The sequence below is a fragment of the Giraffa tippelskirchi genome, chromosome 7, assembly GCF_054371585.1.
Source record: "Giraffa tippelskirchi isolate mGirTip1 chromosome 7, T2T-mGirTip1v1.2.pri, whole genome shotgun sequence".
NCBI classification, from domain to species: Eukaryota; Metazoa; Chordata; class Mammalia; order Artiodactyla; family Giraffidae; genus Giraffa; species Giraffa tippelskirchi.
In genome coordinates, this window is record NC_137281.1 from 135,476,592 (window position 1) to 135,494,351 (window position 17,760).

General features: G+C 37.6%; 1 protein-coding gene across 1 annotated transcript in view; it reads right to left on the reverse strand.

Moving 5' to 3' along the window:
• The window catches only part of KCNH5 (potassium voltage-gated channel subfamily H member 5), a 331,907-nt gene that overhangs the window by 81,156 nt on the left and 232,991 nt on the right, over window positions 1-17,760 (reverse strand). The gene's annotated exons all lie outside the window — the stretch shown is intronic.

Here is a 17,760-nt window from a genome sequence, read left to right on the forward strand (position 1 = left end):
ATAGAATTTGAATCCCTTGAGCTGAAGTCTAAGTTGATTTGTCTTCATTAAATTATACCAAATAATGTTTTCATATAAAATAGTTTTCCTTCCTATGCTAATTGCATTTTAACCTTTAAAAAATGACCTAAGGCCTGGAATATTCCTTTCACTTGGAGCTCACTATCCATGAAAAGCAGGTTGCTTCTGTGTGTAGAAGATGAGCCATCATAAATGTAAAGACCCTTGATTAAATTATGCTTTCAATATCCATCCCCTGAACCTTTCCTAATACTGTGATACCATGTCACATCACTTCAGGATCTTTGCGGATTTTTTCTTACTCTTCTGAATTCCTATATGCAATAGTGATCAGCTCTCCTATCTTTCTGAAAGAGTTCATCTTTGAAAAAAGGAACATCTAACAGAACTATAGAAGCAATTGGCACTTGCCACATCAGTTAGTTTCCATAACAATACAATGTTTTCTTTACTATATTAACTTTCAGTGACTCCTGAAAATATTAGTCTTTCAATGGGCACTTACTGAGCTTCTACGGTGAGGCATGTCACTGCATTAAATTCCTGGAAATAGAAAGGTAATATGCTGTCTTTGCTTTGGTGGAGCTAACGATGAAGTAGGGGGAGGTAGGAGGTACAAAGACAATAATAATACAGTGAGAAAAGTATGATGGGGGAATGGCCATGAGGACATGGGAGAGTGCCTAGAGGTATCATGAAAGATCAGCCTCAGGAGGTCATAGGTCTGGGTACAGATCTACTACTTATCTTTGTAACCTAAGGCAACTTATTTATCACTCTGAATCTCATCTGTGAAATGGGATGATAGTGTTTATTTCATAGGTTCATTGTAGGAATTAAATGAAAGGATTTGAGTTTAGCCCAGTTTAGTCTTGCACATGGTAAATGTTAAAGAAAGGCTAGGCTTTATTTTCCCTACCGAACATTTGAGTAGTCCAACAAAATGTAATGCTTTTTTTAGCTCTCTTTAAAAGCAGTTTTTCTTTTTTTTTCATTCTCCACTCCTGCCTGAATTTTGTTTCTTGATTATTTGATGAGGTTCTAGGCAGAATTAAGAAAGTATTTCTGCATGAGCCTGAATATATTTCAAGTTTTAGCTAATGTTAATATTTTCCTCAAGTTGAAAATAGAATTTGTGCTAGGGGAGCAAAATCCATAAAAGTAATTTTAAAATATATACATACATGTATAAATATTACACTGAATAGTTTAATGGTCAAACAGATCAATCTATTTCTATTTTCATTACCTTAAAGAATTTTCATTGTTTTAGATTCACTTTGGTAACAGTCATTTTACATCCTTTTAATGATTTCTTTCAAGATTCATGCTGAAAATGAAATCTCCCAGTATTAGCAATATTCTCTGTTTAGTAGCGTATCAAAAGAGGACTTTTATTACATTTTAAGCGCATCTTTCTTTTCTTCACTTTCCTTAAGACATTGACTTTTTTATTATTTTGATTCACAGTATATACTAAAGTCCAAATGTCATAAAGTGACAAATTAAAACTAACTGTTAAATAGACCAAAGTCACACCTACTGGCAAGCTCAACCCCAGTCCCTTATATACAGCATGTGCTCTGTCATGGTGTGTCTGTCCTCAAAATATGAGCATAGATTTTTTTTTTTTTCTGTAAATGAAAGGCCAATAAGTATCTTTGTGCTTGATGCCTGTGCTCAGTCATGTCCAACTCTCTCTGATCCCATGACTGTAGCCCACCAGGCTCCTCTATCCATAAAATTTTCCAGGCAAGAATACTGGAGGAGTTGCCATTTCCTCCTCTAGGGGATCTTCCCGACATAGGGATTGAACCCTCATCTCTTGTGTCTCCTGCATTAGCAAGCAGATTATTTACAACTACACCACCTCGGAAGCTAATAAATGTCTTGCCTGAATGTGTGTGTGCTAAGTCACTGCAGTGGTTCCCAATTCTTTGTGACTCTATAGACAGTAGCCCGCCAGGCTCCTCTGTCCATGGGATTCTCCATGCAAGAATACTGGAGTGGGTTGTCACGCCCACCTCCAGGGATCTTCCTGATTCAGGGATCAAAACTGCCTCTCATGTCTCCTGCATTGGCAGGTGGGTTCTTTACCACTATTGCCAACTGGAAAGCCCAGTAAGTGTCTTATGCAAGGCAAAATTTAGTTTTAAGTTATAAAATAAAACTTTCAAGATAACTGTCACATCTGGTCCATTATTCCCAATTTCAATGTACTCTGCTTTGAAGGTCATATCCAATCTCTTGTCAGATAGCTCCCAACTGGATATCTTATCAGTTCACTTCAGTCACTCAGTCGTGTCCAACTCTGTGACCCCATGGAATGCAGTACGTTGGCTTCCCTGTCCATCACCAACTCCCAGAGCTTGCTCAATCACTTGTCCATCGAGTCAGTGATGTCATCAAACCATCTCATCCTCTGTCACCCCTTTTCTTCCTGCCTTCAATCTTTCCCAGCATCAGAGTCTTTTCTAAGGAGCCAGTTCTTTGCATCAGGTGGACAAAGCATTGGACCTTCAGCTTCATAATCAGTCCTTCCAATGATTATTCAGGACTGATTTCCTTTATGATTGACTGGTTGGATCTTCTTGCAGCCCAAGGGACTCTCAAGAGTCTTCTCCAACACCAAAGTTCAGAAGCATCAATTCTTCAGTGCTCAGCTTTCTTTATGTGAGAGGTTCAACTCTCACATCCACACATTACTACTGGGAAAAGCCATAGCTTTGACTATATGGACATTTTATGATAAAATAATGTCTCTGCTTTTAAAATGCTGTCTAGGTTGGTCATAGCTTTTCTTCCAAGGAGCAAGTGTCTTTTAATTTAATGGCGGCAGTCAACATCTGCAGTGATTTTGGAGCCCTCAAAAATAAAATCTGTCACTGTTCCCATTGTTTTCCCATCTATTTGCCATAAAGTGATGGGACTAGATCACAACAAACTGTGGAAAATTCCTAAAGAGATGGGAATATCAGACTACCTGACCTGCCTCCTGAGAATCTATATGTAGGTCAAGTAGCAACAGTTAGAACTGGACATGGAACAACAGACTGGTTCCAAATCAGGAAAGGAGTACATCAAGGCTGTATATGTCACCCTGCTTATTTAACTTATATGCAGAGTATATCATGAGAAATGCTGGACTGGATGAAGCACAAGCTAGAATCATGATTGCTGGGAGAAATATCAATAACCTCATATAGGCAGATGACACCACACTTACGGCAGAAAGTGAAGAAGAACTAAAGAGTATTTGATGAAAGTGAAAGACGACAGTAAAAAAGTTGGCTTAAAACTCAAAATTCAGAAAACTAAAATTATGGCATTGGGTCCCAACAGTTCATAACAAATAGATGGGGAAACAAAGGAAACAGTGACAGACTTTATTTTGGGGGGCTCCAAAATCACTACAGATGGTGACTGCAGCCATAAAGTTAAAAGACGCTTGTTCCTTGGAAGAAAAGTTATAACCAACCTAGACAGCATATTAAAAAGCAGAGACATTACTTTGCCAACAAAGGTCCATCTAGTCAAAGCTATGGTTTTTCCAGTAGTCATATATGGATGTGAGAGTTGGACTATAAAGAAATTGAGTGCAGAAGAATTGATGCTTTTGAACCGTGGTGTTGGAGAAGACTCTTTAGAGTCCTTTGGACAGAAAGGAGATCCAACCAGTGCATCTTAAAGGAAATCAGTCCTGAATATTCACTGGAAGGACTGAAGCTGAAGCTGAAACTCCAATACTTTGGCCACCTGATGCGAAGAACTGAATTATTAGAAAAGACCCTGATGCTGGGAAAGATTGAAGGCAGAGGAGCAGAGGACGACAGAGGATGAAATGGTTGGATGGCACCACCGATTCAATGGACATGAGTTTGAGTAAGCTCCAGGAGTTGGTGATGGACAGGGAAGCCTGGTGTGCTGCAGTCCATGGGGTTGCATAGAGTTGGACATGACTGAGCAACTGAATTGATGGGACTAAATGCCATGATCTTAGTTTTTGAAAATTGAGTTTTAAGCCAGCTTTTTCACTCTCCTCTTTCATTTTCAAGAAGCTCTTTTGTTCCTTTTCACTTTTTCCCATAAGGGTGGTGTCATCTGCATACCTGAGGTTATTGATATTTCTCCTGGCAATGTTGATTCCAGCTTTTGCTTCATCCAGACTGGCATTTCACATGATGTACTCTTATAGTCATAAACAAATGAAGCTACATTTCAGTAGACTATATCTAATTAATAGTGACTTCTTTTATTTGACTCCAGGGTTGATTTTTTTATCCCCTCTTCATGTCCTGCTGCTGCTGCTAAGTCAATTCAGTCGTGTCCGAATCTGTGTGACCCCATAGACTGCAGCCCACCTGGCTCCTCTGTCCACAGGATTCTCTAGGCAAGAATACTGGAGTGGGTTGCCATTTCCTTCTCTGTGTTCATGTCCAGGTAGTAATAAATTAAAGTGTATTCTTAATTAAGACAGTAAGCTTTGTCTTTGGAAGAACTCTGGCTATATATACGGGATCATTTTTAGAATTCTGCAAGTTGAGTTCAGTTCAGTCACTCAGTCATGTCCAACTCTTTGCAACCCCTTGGACTGCAGCGTGCCAGGTTTCCCTGTCCATCACCAACTCCCAGAGCTTGCTGAATATCGTCCATAGAGTCGGTGATGCCATCCAACCATCTATCTCATCCTCTGTTGTACCCTTTCCTCCTGCCTTCAATGTTTCCCAGCATCAAGGTCTCCTTAAATGAGTAATTTCTTTGCATCAAGTGGCCAAAGTACTGGAGCTTCAGCTTCATCATCAGTCTTTCCAACGAATATTTAGGACTGATTTTCTTTAGGATTGACATATTAGGATTGATACATATACGGAATCATTTTTAGAATTCTGTAAACCAAGTGTGAAAAAAGAGAAAGTATGCCATGGTCTGAAAAAAGATAACATTTTTGAGTATTTATGATACCAGTTTCATTAAACCCAAGATCAAGAGGTATCTTAACAGATAACCCTCAGACTCCAAAGAGCTAATCTCAACACTGAGACTCATATGCGTTTTACTCATAGTAAAACACAAATATCTCACTTTCTTAAAAATCTAAAGACTTGCTTCCCCACCAGATACAGCTCAAGTCCTAAGCAAGCATACAAGGCTCTTTATGGTGGGAGCCTCTTCCAGCCACATCTCTTACTATCTTCCTTCAACCTTGCACCCATGTCACATATTTCTTGCCTGCCTAAAGTTGGGCTTGTCTTGTGGCTCAGCTGGTAAAGAATCATCCTGCAATGCAGGAGACCTGGGTTCAATCCCTGGGTTGGGAAGATCCCCTGGAGAAGTGAAAGGCTACCCACTCCAGTATTTTGGCCTGGAGAATTCCTTGGACTGTACAGTCCATGGGGTCAGAGAGTCGGAAACAACTGAGTGACTTTCACTTTCATTTTCAAAGTTGCCATACTCACTTGTGGCTGTTTGCCTTTGTACATGCTGTTGGTTTGACTGGCATACCCCATCATCTCCTTCTCTGCCTTGTCACCTCCAATCCATCCATCAAAATACATATCATCCTTTGCTGTTTCACAAATACAATTTACACACAGCTTTATCATAGATTTTTAAATCGTATAGAAAGGGAAAATGAGAGTAAGAGGTGTTGTGATCTTCATTTTTTAAATAATAGCACAATAGTAACATTAAATTATCACAGTATTGAAAAGACTTTATACTAAAGCTTTTAAACTTTTATTTACAACAGTAGAATTATCCTTTACATTTTTAATGCAATCTTACCTTATACATGCGGCATTATGCTGGCTGAAAATCTGATAGAAAAGCTGACTTCAGGCAGGGCTCCAGAGGACACATTCATTCATTTAACTCACAGCTACTAAGTTCTGGTTATGTACTAGCCACATGCAGGCTACTATGCAGGCCCTCCAGATATGTGAGATAAAATTCTCATGGTGCTTATCTCCCCAAAGCTTCCAGTCAGGAACAGTTTGAAAAATCACTGTTCCTAGTCCAGTGCCCCATTTTACAGAAGGGTATCTGATGTGCTCAAGGCCTCTCAATAAATTAGCAAAGCCTAAAACTCTTGAGTTCCAGCTCTTAAGCCAATGCTCCCAAGCAAAGCTCAACCAGGATTAAAATATAACATTTGGCACTTTCTGATATTCTCTGGTTCTTAGTGTATTACAAAGGTATAACTGCTGATTTCTGAAAATCAAAGTCCAATTAATCAAACTAGTTTATTAGGAAATCAGTAATGCCACCACCACCATCACTGAACAGCCTCGATTTCTTTGCAAATTTGTTTCCGTTTCTAGCTAAACATTTTATTTTAGCTCCATTGGTATTGCATACAAAATGTGTTGGTAAAGACATGAGGATTCACTGACAAATTATTAGTTTATCTCATTACCATTTGACAAAGGGAAGGCATCTTATTCCATACATAAGTTTTAGCATATGTATTGAAAGGATCTGAACTAGATATTAGTATGAAAGTGAAAGTGTTAGTCGCTCAGTTGTGTCCCTGTCTGACTCTGCAACTGCATGGACTGTAGCCCACCAGACTCCTCTATCCATGGAATTCTCCAGGTAAGAATACTGGAGTTGGTAGTTATTTTCTTCTCCAGGGGATCTTCCTGACCCAGGTATTGAACCCAATCTCCTGCTTTCTGGCAGATTCTTTACCATCTGAGCCACCAGGAGGCCCAGATTATATCATACAGAGAAAATTTGATAAATGTCATTCAGGTAGGTCCCCTCCCCCAACACTTTCATCCTTTATGGTATTAGTGTTTAGAAGAAGCTTAGAAGAAGAGAGACCTAAATACTTTCACTAGAAACCAAGAAGTTAAATCAAGATTCTCTGAGGAAATGACTAGAGTCAAAGGAAGAAGGTTGATTCTCTTTAATTCATTCTTTGAATATACTTTAAAATGTATTTTAATACTCATCATACAAAACATGGGAAGTCAAAAAACTATAAAGAAGAACACAGGATTTTTTCATTATTTATACATATTTATACACATACACGGAGAAGGCAATGGCACCCCACTCCAGTACTCTTGCCTGGAACATCCCATGGATGGAGGAGCCTGGTGGGCTACAGTCCACCGGGTCGCTAAGAGTCGGACACGACTGAGCGACTTCACTTTCACTTTTCCCTTTCATGCACTGGAGAAGGAAATAGCAACCCACTCCAGTATTCTTGCCTGGAGAATCCCAGGGACGGCGGAGTCTGGCGGCTGCCATCTATGGGGTCGCATGGAGTCGGACACTACTGAGGCGACTTAGCAGCAGCAGCAGCATACACATACAGGGATTTCCATGGTGGCTCAGATGATAAAGAATCTGCCTGCAATGCAGGAGATCCATGTGGAGCTAGTTGAAAAGATTTCACCTGCCAATACAGGAGATATTCCATCCCTGGGTTAGAAGATGCCCTAAAAGAGGACATGGCAACCCACTCCAATATTCTTGCCTGGAGAATCCCATGGACAGACAAGCCTGGTGGGCTACAGTCTGTGTGGTCACAAAGAGCTGGACACAACAGAGTACACATATACACATGTAGAGTATTTTTATAAAACTTGAGTCTCCAAAGTTTTATTTCAGGCTATAATCACTCAATGTCATGTTATAATCATTTCCCATGCCATGAAATACTGATTCAAAAACATAATTTGAGTCACTGCAAAATAATTCCTAATATAATTATAACACAATTCACTTAACCATTGTATTATAATTGGATGTCAAGATTTTCAGTTTTCCTTTTCATAAATCAAGTCATAACAAATACCCTGAACCTTTTTTTTTTTCTAGCCATCAACACTTTATATCAGATTGTCTTAAGGACAGCAATTTTAGAAGTAAAATTACTGAATAAAGTATAAAAACATTTTTAAGGCTCTTGCCAAATTGTTTCTCAGAAAATTTGTACCAAATTACACTTTGACTGGTAGTATATGAGAGTATCTTACACGATTTTAGAATCTGTCTAAAATCTCTTGCTTGCATTTGAAAGAGAAACAAATGGCAATTTCATCTGAAACAAAAGAACTGTAAGACAGGGGCTGAAGAGCTTCAGTTTTAGTGGAGGTATCTCCTACCACTGCTCCTGAATTCAGTGACCATAGACAGACCACTTCTAAATCATCTTCAACAAATTTTTAATGTGAAAATGAGGATAATAAGTACAATTGTATTTTAAGTGCCTGAAGGTAGTGAACTAAACAAGGCTCCCTCTTGATGTCTCTTACTTCTCTAAAATATTTTATGGTTTATCTATAAAATCTTATATCAGGGACAATATAGTGCTAGTTATTTTTAATAATAGTTGATTAGTGAAAATGATCTCCCAGTTTTCTTTTTTAAAACAATGGAATAAATACATTGATGACATTATGATAGGCATTGAAGTCATCATTCACATTCTTCAAAATTCCTGCTCCCTTTGTTGCAATTAAGTTATGCCATGCTAATTAATCTCTGTCCACCAGTCCAACTGAATTAGTATTAAGTTAGTGAAAATCAGTTCAAAATGTCAAGCAAATGACATTTGCACTTAAAACATTTTTACAATCCTTCCTGGGAATGAGAAGCTCAAGACTGCCAACAAGTGAAGCAGTGTTTTCTGCAGGAACTCAATTCTCATTCACTTTATGGGAAGAAAAGAAAGCTCACCTTATTATTATTATTATTATTTTTTTGAGTATAGCCAGGCAGCCATGTGGACCAAAGCAGAGCAGCTGACTGGATGTTAGTCTGCCAATTCCCAGGGTATCAAAATCCCTACAGAATTAACTCAGAGAAATGTAATAAAATAAAGCCAAAGTAAATTAATTTCCATTATTTAAAAGTAAAAGGACATTTTTAGCAATAGAAGACTGCTATAACCATTCCAGGATTATAGGTTAAAATTCATAGGTTTCAATTTAAAGGTAAATTTTCTATGACTAGACTTCACATACAAAAGTGAGACATAAGGTTTTTGTTTAAAAAATACAGAAAACCACTCCTACCAAGCTTTTCATGGTCTTTGTTTTCTAACAAAATGAACAGTGAAAAAAGCAAATAGCAATTGTTATCAATTTTTAACTTGTGGAAGCTACTGTTTGGGACTTTTAACTTTCCAAATGTAGGACTCTGACGAAATTTAGAGTTTCTATTGTTCTCTGTCTCATCTCTGTAATTTTATATTTGCATATATAACTAAATAAGAATACTTTTCCACATGTGAAAATATTTTCTAAAATTATATTTTAGAAGTAATTTGATTAATTATCCAGAAGACTAGAAACCATCTTATAAACAATCTGGCTATGATCCTTTTAAAAGTCACCCATGACAAATGATGTTCCTGGTGTCTTTAAAAGAAGGAGTTCCTCTCATATGCTGTGGGTAGAAATGAATCACCTGATTGTACTGACAAAACTGAATATATATATATATATATATATAGACTGTATATATACATACATGGACTGTAGCTTGCTAGGCTCCTCTATCATTGGAATTGTCCAGGCAAGAGTACTGGAGTGAGTTGTCATTTCCTACTCCAGGGGATCTTCCCGACCCAGGGATCAAACCCTCATTTCCTGCATTGATAGGGAGATTCTTTACCACTGTGCCACACACACACACACACACACACACACACACGTATATACTTTACTCAAGGACTGCAAGATCAAACCAGTCAATCCTAAAGGAAATCAACTCCAAATATTCATTGGAATGACTGATGCCAAAACTGAAACTCAAACATTTTGGCCATGTAATGTGAAGAGCCAACTTACTGCAAAAGACTCTGATGCTAGGAAATGTTGAAGGGAAAAGAAGTGGGTGGCAGAGGATGAGGTGGTTAAGTAGCATCACTGACTCAATGGACATGAATTTGAGCAAACTCTGAGAGATAGCGAAAGTCAGGGAAGCCTGGAGTGCTACAGTCTATGAGGTTGCAAAGAGTCAGACATGACTTTGCAACTCAATAACAACAGTCCCTCCTAAAGGAGATCAGTCCTGAGTGTTCATTGGAAGGACTGATGTTGAAGCTGAAACTCCAATACTTTGGCCACCTGATGCAAAGAGCTGACTCATTTGAAAAAACCCTGATGCTGAGAAAGATTGAAGGCAAGAGGAGAAGGGGATGACAGAGGATGAGATGGTTGGATGGCATCACTGACTCAATGGACATGAGTTTGGGTAGACTCTGGGAGTTGGTGATGGACAGGGAGGCCTGGTGTGCTGTGGTCCATGCGGTTACAGAGTCAGACACGACTGAGTGACTGAACTGAACTGAACAACAAAAATACTTTATTCATTAATTTTACTTCTAAAAATACTGTCCTTAGAAAATCTGATATAGATAGAGGGTATTTGATATGGCTTTATATATACTTATGGTGACAATTATTTCTAGAATGAAACATTATTTTATAACTCTAACACTTAGATACACAATAAATAGCAATGTATGAATGCATAAAATGACCAGGTATTATAAAACCAGAAATCTTTCATAGAATACCAAGCTCTTCCATTCACTCTCCCAATATGCTGACATTTATCAGACTAGACACTGATCAATATGTTCTTAGTGAATAAAGCCTGCTTTGTTATTATTTATAGTTGAAATGGGATAGCAATACCAGACAGAGCTTCCTTATAATTAGACCTTTCACTATTAGTAACATGTCTCAGGAATTTAGCTCTCTGGGACCATTAAAACAGAAATAAAAAGTATAGTTACTTGAATATTTACATGCTCCAGTATTCCTCCTAAATTTTCTATGGCAGTATTTCATGAATAAGTAAGCTATAAGAAATAACATACAGACTATAATTAAAACCAATTTTAAAAAACTTGTATAATAAATATAATTTTAAAAGTTAAGAAAATTAAATATAAGCCTTAGATTGAAAGAAGGTATTTGTCACACATGTATCTTTCAAAGGAGACATATCCAAGATAAAATGAAAACTTCTTCAAATCAATAGGAAATAGGCAGAGAACCTAATTAAAAAAAAAGGAAGAAAGAAACTTATGAGTTGGGCAACTACAAAAGAGATTACCTAAACAATGTGATTTGTAAAGGTTTTCAAAATCATTAAATATGGGGAAATGCAAATTAAAACCACAATTAGATGTCAATATACACACACACAGACTGCAGTGGCTTAAATGTAAAAGGCTGCCAACATACCAAGAATATACCAAGAACATGGGGAATATATGGAGCAACTGGTCTATCAGGTATTCTAGTGGGAATGTCAAATAATACTATCACTTTCAAGACTCTTTGACAACTTCTTAATAAAACCAAACTCCTACTAATACTACAACTCATCAATTTAATTCCTATGAATATACACTACAGAAGTCTGTAAATATGTTCACTAAAAGAAATTTCATAATACATTTATACATAACAGCCCCAACTTAGAAGCAACCCTTATGTTCATCAGCCACAGAATGAAGATGGCTCATTTGATCAGTTCAGTTCAGTTCAGTCGCTCAGTCGTGTCCGACTCTTTGGGACCTGATGAATCGCAGCATGCCAGGCCTCTCTGTCCATCACCAACTCCCGGAGTCTACCCAAACCCATGTCCATCGAGTCGGTGATGCCATCCAACCATCTCATCCTCTGTCATCCCCTTCTCCTTCCGCCCACAATCCTACCCAGCATTAGGGTCGTCTCCAATGAGTCAACACTTCGCATGAGGTGCCCAAAGCATTGGAGTTTCAGCTTCAACATCAGACCTTCCAATGAACAACCAGGGTTGATCTCTTTTAGGATGGATTGATTGGATCTCCTTGCAGTCCAAGGGACTCTCAAGAGTCTTCTCCAACACCACACTTCAAAAGCATCAATTCCGCGGAGCTCAGCTTTCTTCACCGTCCAACTCTCACATCCATACATGACCACTGGAAAAACCATAGCCTTGACTAGACGGACTTTTGTTGGCAAAGTAATATCTCTGCTTTGAAATACGCTATCTAGGTTGGCCATAACCTTCCTTCCAAGGAGTAAGCGTCTTTTAATTTCATGGCTGCAATCACCATCTGCAGTGATTTTGGAGCCCAAAAAAATAAAGTCTGACACTGTTTCCACTGTTTCCCCATCTATTTCCCATGGAGTGATGGGACCAGATGCCATGATCTTAGTTTTCTGAACGTTGAGCTTTAGCCAACTTTTTCACTCTCCTCTTTCACCTTCATCAAGAGGCTCTTTAGTTCTTCTTCACTTTCTGCCATAAGGGTGGTGTCATCCGCATATCTGAGGTTATTGATATTTCTCCCGGCAATCTTGATTCCAGCTTGTGTTTCTTCCAGCCCAGCGTTTCTCATGATGTACTCTGCATATCAGTTAAATAAGCAGGGTGACAATATACAGCCTTGACGTACTCCTTTTCCTATTTGGAACCAGTCTGTTGTTCCATGTCCAGTTCTAACCGTTGCTTCCTGACCTGCATACAGGTTTCTCAAGAGACAGGTCAGATGGTCTGGTATTCCCATCTCTTTCAGAATTTCCCACAGTTTATTGTGATCCACACAGTCAAAGGCTTTGGCATAGTCAATAAAGCAGAAATAGATGTTTTTCTGGAACTCTCTTGCTTTTTCGATGATCCAGCGGATATTGGCAATTTGATCTCTGGTTCCTCTTCCTTTTCTAAAACCAGCTTGAACATCTGGAAGTTCACGGTTCACGTATTGCTGAAGCCTGGCTTGGAGAATTTTGAGCATTACTTTACTAGCATGTGAGATGAGTGCAACTGTGCGGTAGTTTGAGCATTCTTTGGCATTGCCTTTCTTTGGGATTGGAAGAAAAACTGACCTTTTCCAGTTCTGTGGCCACTGCTGAGTTTTCCAAATTTGCTGGCATAATGAGTGCAGCACTTTCACAGCATCACCTTTGAGGATTTGAAATAGCTCAACTGGAATTCCATCACCTCCACTAGCTTTGTTCGTAGTGATGCTTTCTAAGGCCCACTTGACTTCACATTCCAGGATGCCTGGCTCTAGGTGAGTGATCACACCATCGTGATTATCTGGGTCGTGAAGCTCTTTTTTGTACAGTTCTTCTGTGTATTCTTGCCACCTCTTCTTAATATCTTCTGCTTCTGTTAGGTCCATACCATTTCTGTCCTTTATCGAGCCCATCTTTGCATGATATGTTCATTTGATATATCCATATAATTAAATACTACATATATACTGTATGATTCCCTTATATGAAGTTTAGCATCAAAATAGCGGTTACAACAACTCAAATGTCCATCAATGGATGAATGAATAATCAAAATATAGTAAATTCATGCAAGAGAATATTATTTACTTATTAAAAAGAAATAAAGTACTGATACATGTTGTAACATGGATGAAACTGGAAGACACGCTAAATGAAATAAACCAGTCACAAAAGACCACATATATGAATATGATTCCACTTATAAGAAATGTCCAGAATTAGCAAATCCATAGAGACAGAGAGTAGATTAGTCTATTCCAAGGGCTTGGGAGAGGAGATAATAGAAAGTTATCGCTAATGGGGCTGAAGTTTATTTTCCAGGTGATGAAAATGTTCTGGAGGGTGGTGATGGGTACACAACATTGTTAATCCACTAAAAACTACTGAATTGTACATTTTTAAATGGTGAATTTTATATGTGAATTACATCTCAATTTTTAAAACTGATTACTTTGGAGTGGGGAAAGTGAAATATGCGTATGAAAGTGAAAGTGTTAGTCCCTCAGTTGTGTCCGATCTTTGCAACCATATGGACTGTAGCTCCCCAGGCTCAGTCCATGAAATTATCCAGGGAAAAATACTGGAGTGGGTGACCAGTCCTTTTACCTGGGCATACCATGGGATGAGCCTTTTTGAGTGATAAAAATGTTTTTATCTTGATCTAAGTAGCAGTTATATGGTATATACATACATAAAAACATATTTATCTTTGTGCCTATGATTTGTATGCATTATGTGTGTTACATATGGGTGTGTCAGATAAAACACTATATGGAAAATCATTACTATCACCAGTTTGCAACCACTAAAAATATTAGCATTAGGCAAATTTGGATAGAATTAAGTTGTACCACATATGGAAAAGAACAGGAGACACGACTAATTTCATTAAATAATTACATAGTATTGGTATAGAGCGTCTTTTATATGTAAAACATATAGGAGATGGCATTAATAGTTACAGTTTCTACATGCGAGTTGCTTGCCTATCTCACCAGGAAAGTAAGACACACTCACTAGTCAGTCAAATTCACAGGGAAAGGTAAGCAAGTTGCAAAAAAAGAAGCCAGCTTTAGAGGAAATAATTGGCAGCAGCTCAGAGGAGGATATAATTAAGGAATATTTGAGGGAAAGTGAGCTGGTCTACGTAGGCCAAACCGAAGTGAGACTTGGTTATTTTATAATTAATCAATCTTGTGAGTGTGAAACGTCTTTTTCACTTTACATAATTGGAACAACTTTTCTTAAATTATTGGTACATCATAATGAATTTCTATCACTAAATGCAGTGTCTACCATCTTAAGTTTGTATCAATGCTGTTAATAAGACCTAAAAACAGAATAGTAAATACTGCTAGTTATTTAATTGTCTACTTAATAGTATATATGTTGTCATGGTGACTAAACTGTTCCAATGTTTTTAGGACCAAAAATAAACTTTTCTTATTTACATGAGTCCATTTAGTAGCACAGGGGAAATACATGTTTTTTTGCAAGTTTAAAAATTCTGTCAAAACTCATTAGTATTCTACAATATTCCAGAAACCAAATTATTATCTTTTTGATAAAGCATGTTATTTTGACATTATTAAAGGGATTTCAGGGAAATTAACCCAAAATGAATTTTGATTTATGTATTACTTACATTGATATTTGTCACCAATGTCTTCATTGCTGAGAAACCAGACATGTCAGTAATCAAACTTGCAATTTTCATCATCCAGAAAACAGCCATGAATACAAGAGTAAGTAAAACTGCCCATGAAAAGAAGACTTGCAAGCATATGATATCTGCCTCAGAGGTCACTTGATTCTTTTTTCTTTTAACCATATATTGAATTCAACCATTCTTTTTTTAACCATTCAATATGGAATATTTATTCCATATCGAACACTATGAGTTTTGTATGCTGCTGCTGCTGCTAAGTCGCTTCAGTCGTGTTCGACTCTGTGCAACCCCATAGAAAGCAGCCGTGCTGTCCTTGGGATTCTCCAGGCAACAATACTGGAGTGGGTTGCCATTTCCTTCTCCAATGCATGAAAGTGAAAAGTGAAAGTGAGGTCGCCCAGTCATGTCTGACTCTTAGCAACCCCATGGACTGCAGTCTACCAGGCTCCTCTGTCCATGGGATTTTCCAGGCAAGAGTACTGGAGTGGGGTGCCATTGCCTTCTCCATGATTTTTGTATATTATTTAATTTTCATAGGTGCCTCAGGAAGTAGGTACCACTATTGCTCATCTCCATTTCACAGACGATATTACTTGATTCTTTAAGGAACTCTACCAGAGTCCCAGATCCTGCAAACATGATCAAGTTTCTGCCCGTGGCACATCAAAGACAGCAAATTATTAGAAATTTTGCAGGCAGTGCATGCTGACTGTGAGGAAAAGCAATAGATGAGAGCCGAGAGCCAATGAAATAGTCAAAAAACTAAAACATAATGATGAACATGTGGAAATGAAAACTTAAATCATAGTATCATCTATAATCTATAAAATAGTAAATCTATCAAATATGGACAGGATCTATTTTCTGAAAATTACAAGATGTTGATGAAGAAAATCAAAGAACATCTAAAGTAGTGGAGAGATATACAATATTAGTGAATTGGAAGACTCAACATATTAATAGTAATTAATTGGGTAATTCGCCCCAAACTTATCTATAAGTTTAATGCAATTCCTATCAAAATTCCAGCAAAGTTTCTTGGTAGACATAGACAAGCTTATTCTTAAATGTAAACAGGAAAGTGTAATATCTAGAATAGCTAAGAGCATTGAAAAGGAACAAGGTAGTAGGAATCACTCTTTCCAGTGTTATGGCACATTCTATCGCTGCAGCAATGAAGACAGCATGATACTGCCAAATATAGTCTTTTCAACAAATGGTGCTGGAAAAATCGGACATACATTAGGGAAAAAAGCCAACTTCAACCTAAACGTTACATCTTATACAAAAGTTAACTCAAAATGCATCATGGACTTAAATATAAAATGCAAGACTATAAAACTTGAAGAGAATGAAAAAACAAACTACAAACTGGAAAACAAAAATACTTGCACATATCCAACAGAGACAAATATATTAAAAAATACATAAAAGGTACAAAAACTCAATGTTTAAAAAAATCCATTTAGAAGAAAAGACATGGAAGATGTTTTACTAAAGAGACTATACAGATAAAAACTAAGCACATGAAAGTATGTTCACTGTGATTAGCCATTATGAAAATAGAAATGAAACCCACAATGTAGTATCATTGTACACCTAATATAAGAAATATGATGACCCCAAATGATAAGATGCAAATAAACTAGTTTGTCCATATAATGCTGGTGAGTATACAAAATTGTATATCTACGCTGGCAGTTTCATACAAAACTAAACATGTACTTAACATATGACCTAACCATTACACTCTGGGCATTTATCCCAGAAAAATGAAAATTAATGTCCACACAAAAACCTGCCCACAAACATTTATAGTTCTATTTGTAATAGATCCAAATGGAAACAATGTAAATTTTCTTCAGTGGGTGAAGAGTTGAACAAACTGTAGTAAATCTATGCCATAGCATACCCTTCAGTAATAAAAAGGAACAAAACTAGCAATACATGCAAGAATTTAGGTAGATCTCCAGGGAATTAGACATAATGAAAGAAGCTAACCTTACAAGTTTACATGGTTCTATTTATACAGCATTCTTGAAATGACAATTTAAAGTACTGGAAAACAGATTAGTGGTTGCCAGGATTTAGGAAGGTGCAGGGGAGGGAGGTGACTGTGGCAGTGAAAGGTGAGCCCAGTGATGGAACTGCCCTGTACCTTGACTGTGGCAGTTGTTGCATGAATTTATGCTTGTAGTAAAATTGTTTGGTGTAGAACCAAGCGCACACACACACACACACACACTCACATACAAACATACACAGACATCAGTGTGTGCAAACTGGTGAAATTTCAATAAAGTTGATGATTCATATCAATGTCAACTTCCTGTTTATATGGTAAACTGGGTGAAAGGTAGATTCTCTCTCTGTTATTTCTTAGAACTGCATGTGACCTACAATTATCTCAAAATAAAAATTTTTAAATAAAGCTAAGAGTTTTATATTAACAAAAACTAAAAGTTTTTTTCCCTCCCTTTCCAGGAAGAGACAAATATCCCTTCAAACAACCAGTGTCTCTACAACATCAGCTAATAACAGAGTATTGCATTTGGTGACATTAATACACTTTTATTAAGCATTACTTTTCATGAAGCCAAAAATACTTGAGAACACCCCTCAGTAGGAGAACTGTCTGTATGCTCTGGATTTACACGTGCCAGCTTGGCTGGAAGATTAGCTTAATCTCATCAGAGACAACTACAGTTTGTCCCTCTGCCCCAGGGTAAACCCAGTGCCAAACCTCTGACCTGAGCCATTACTCTCCAGCACAAAGCCAAAGGCTTTAGCCAACAAACACTTTGCTCTGGG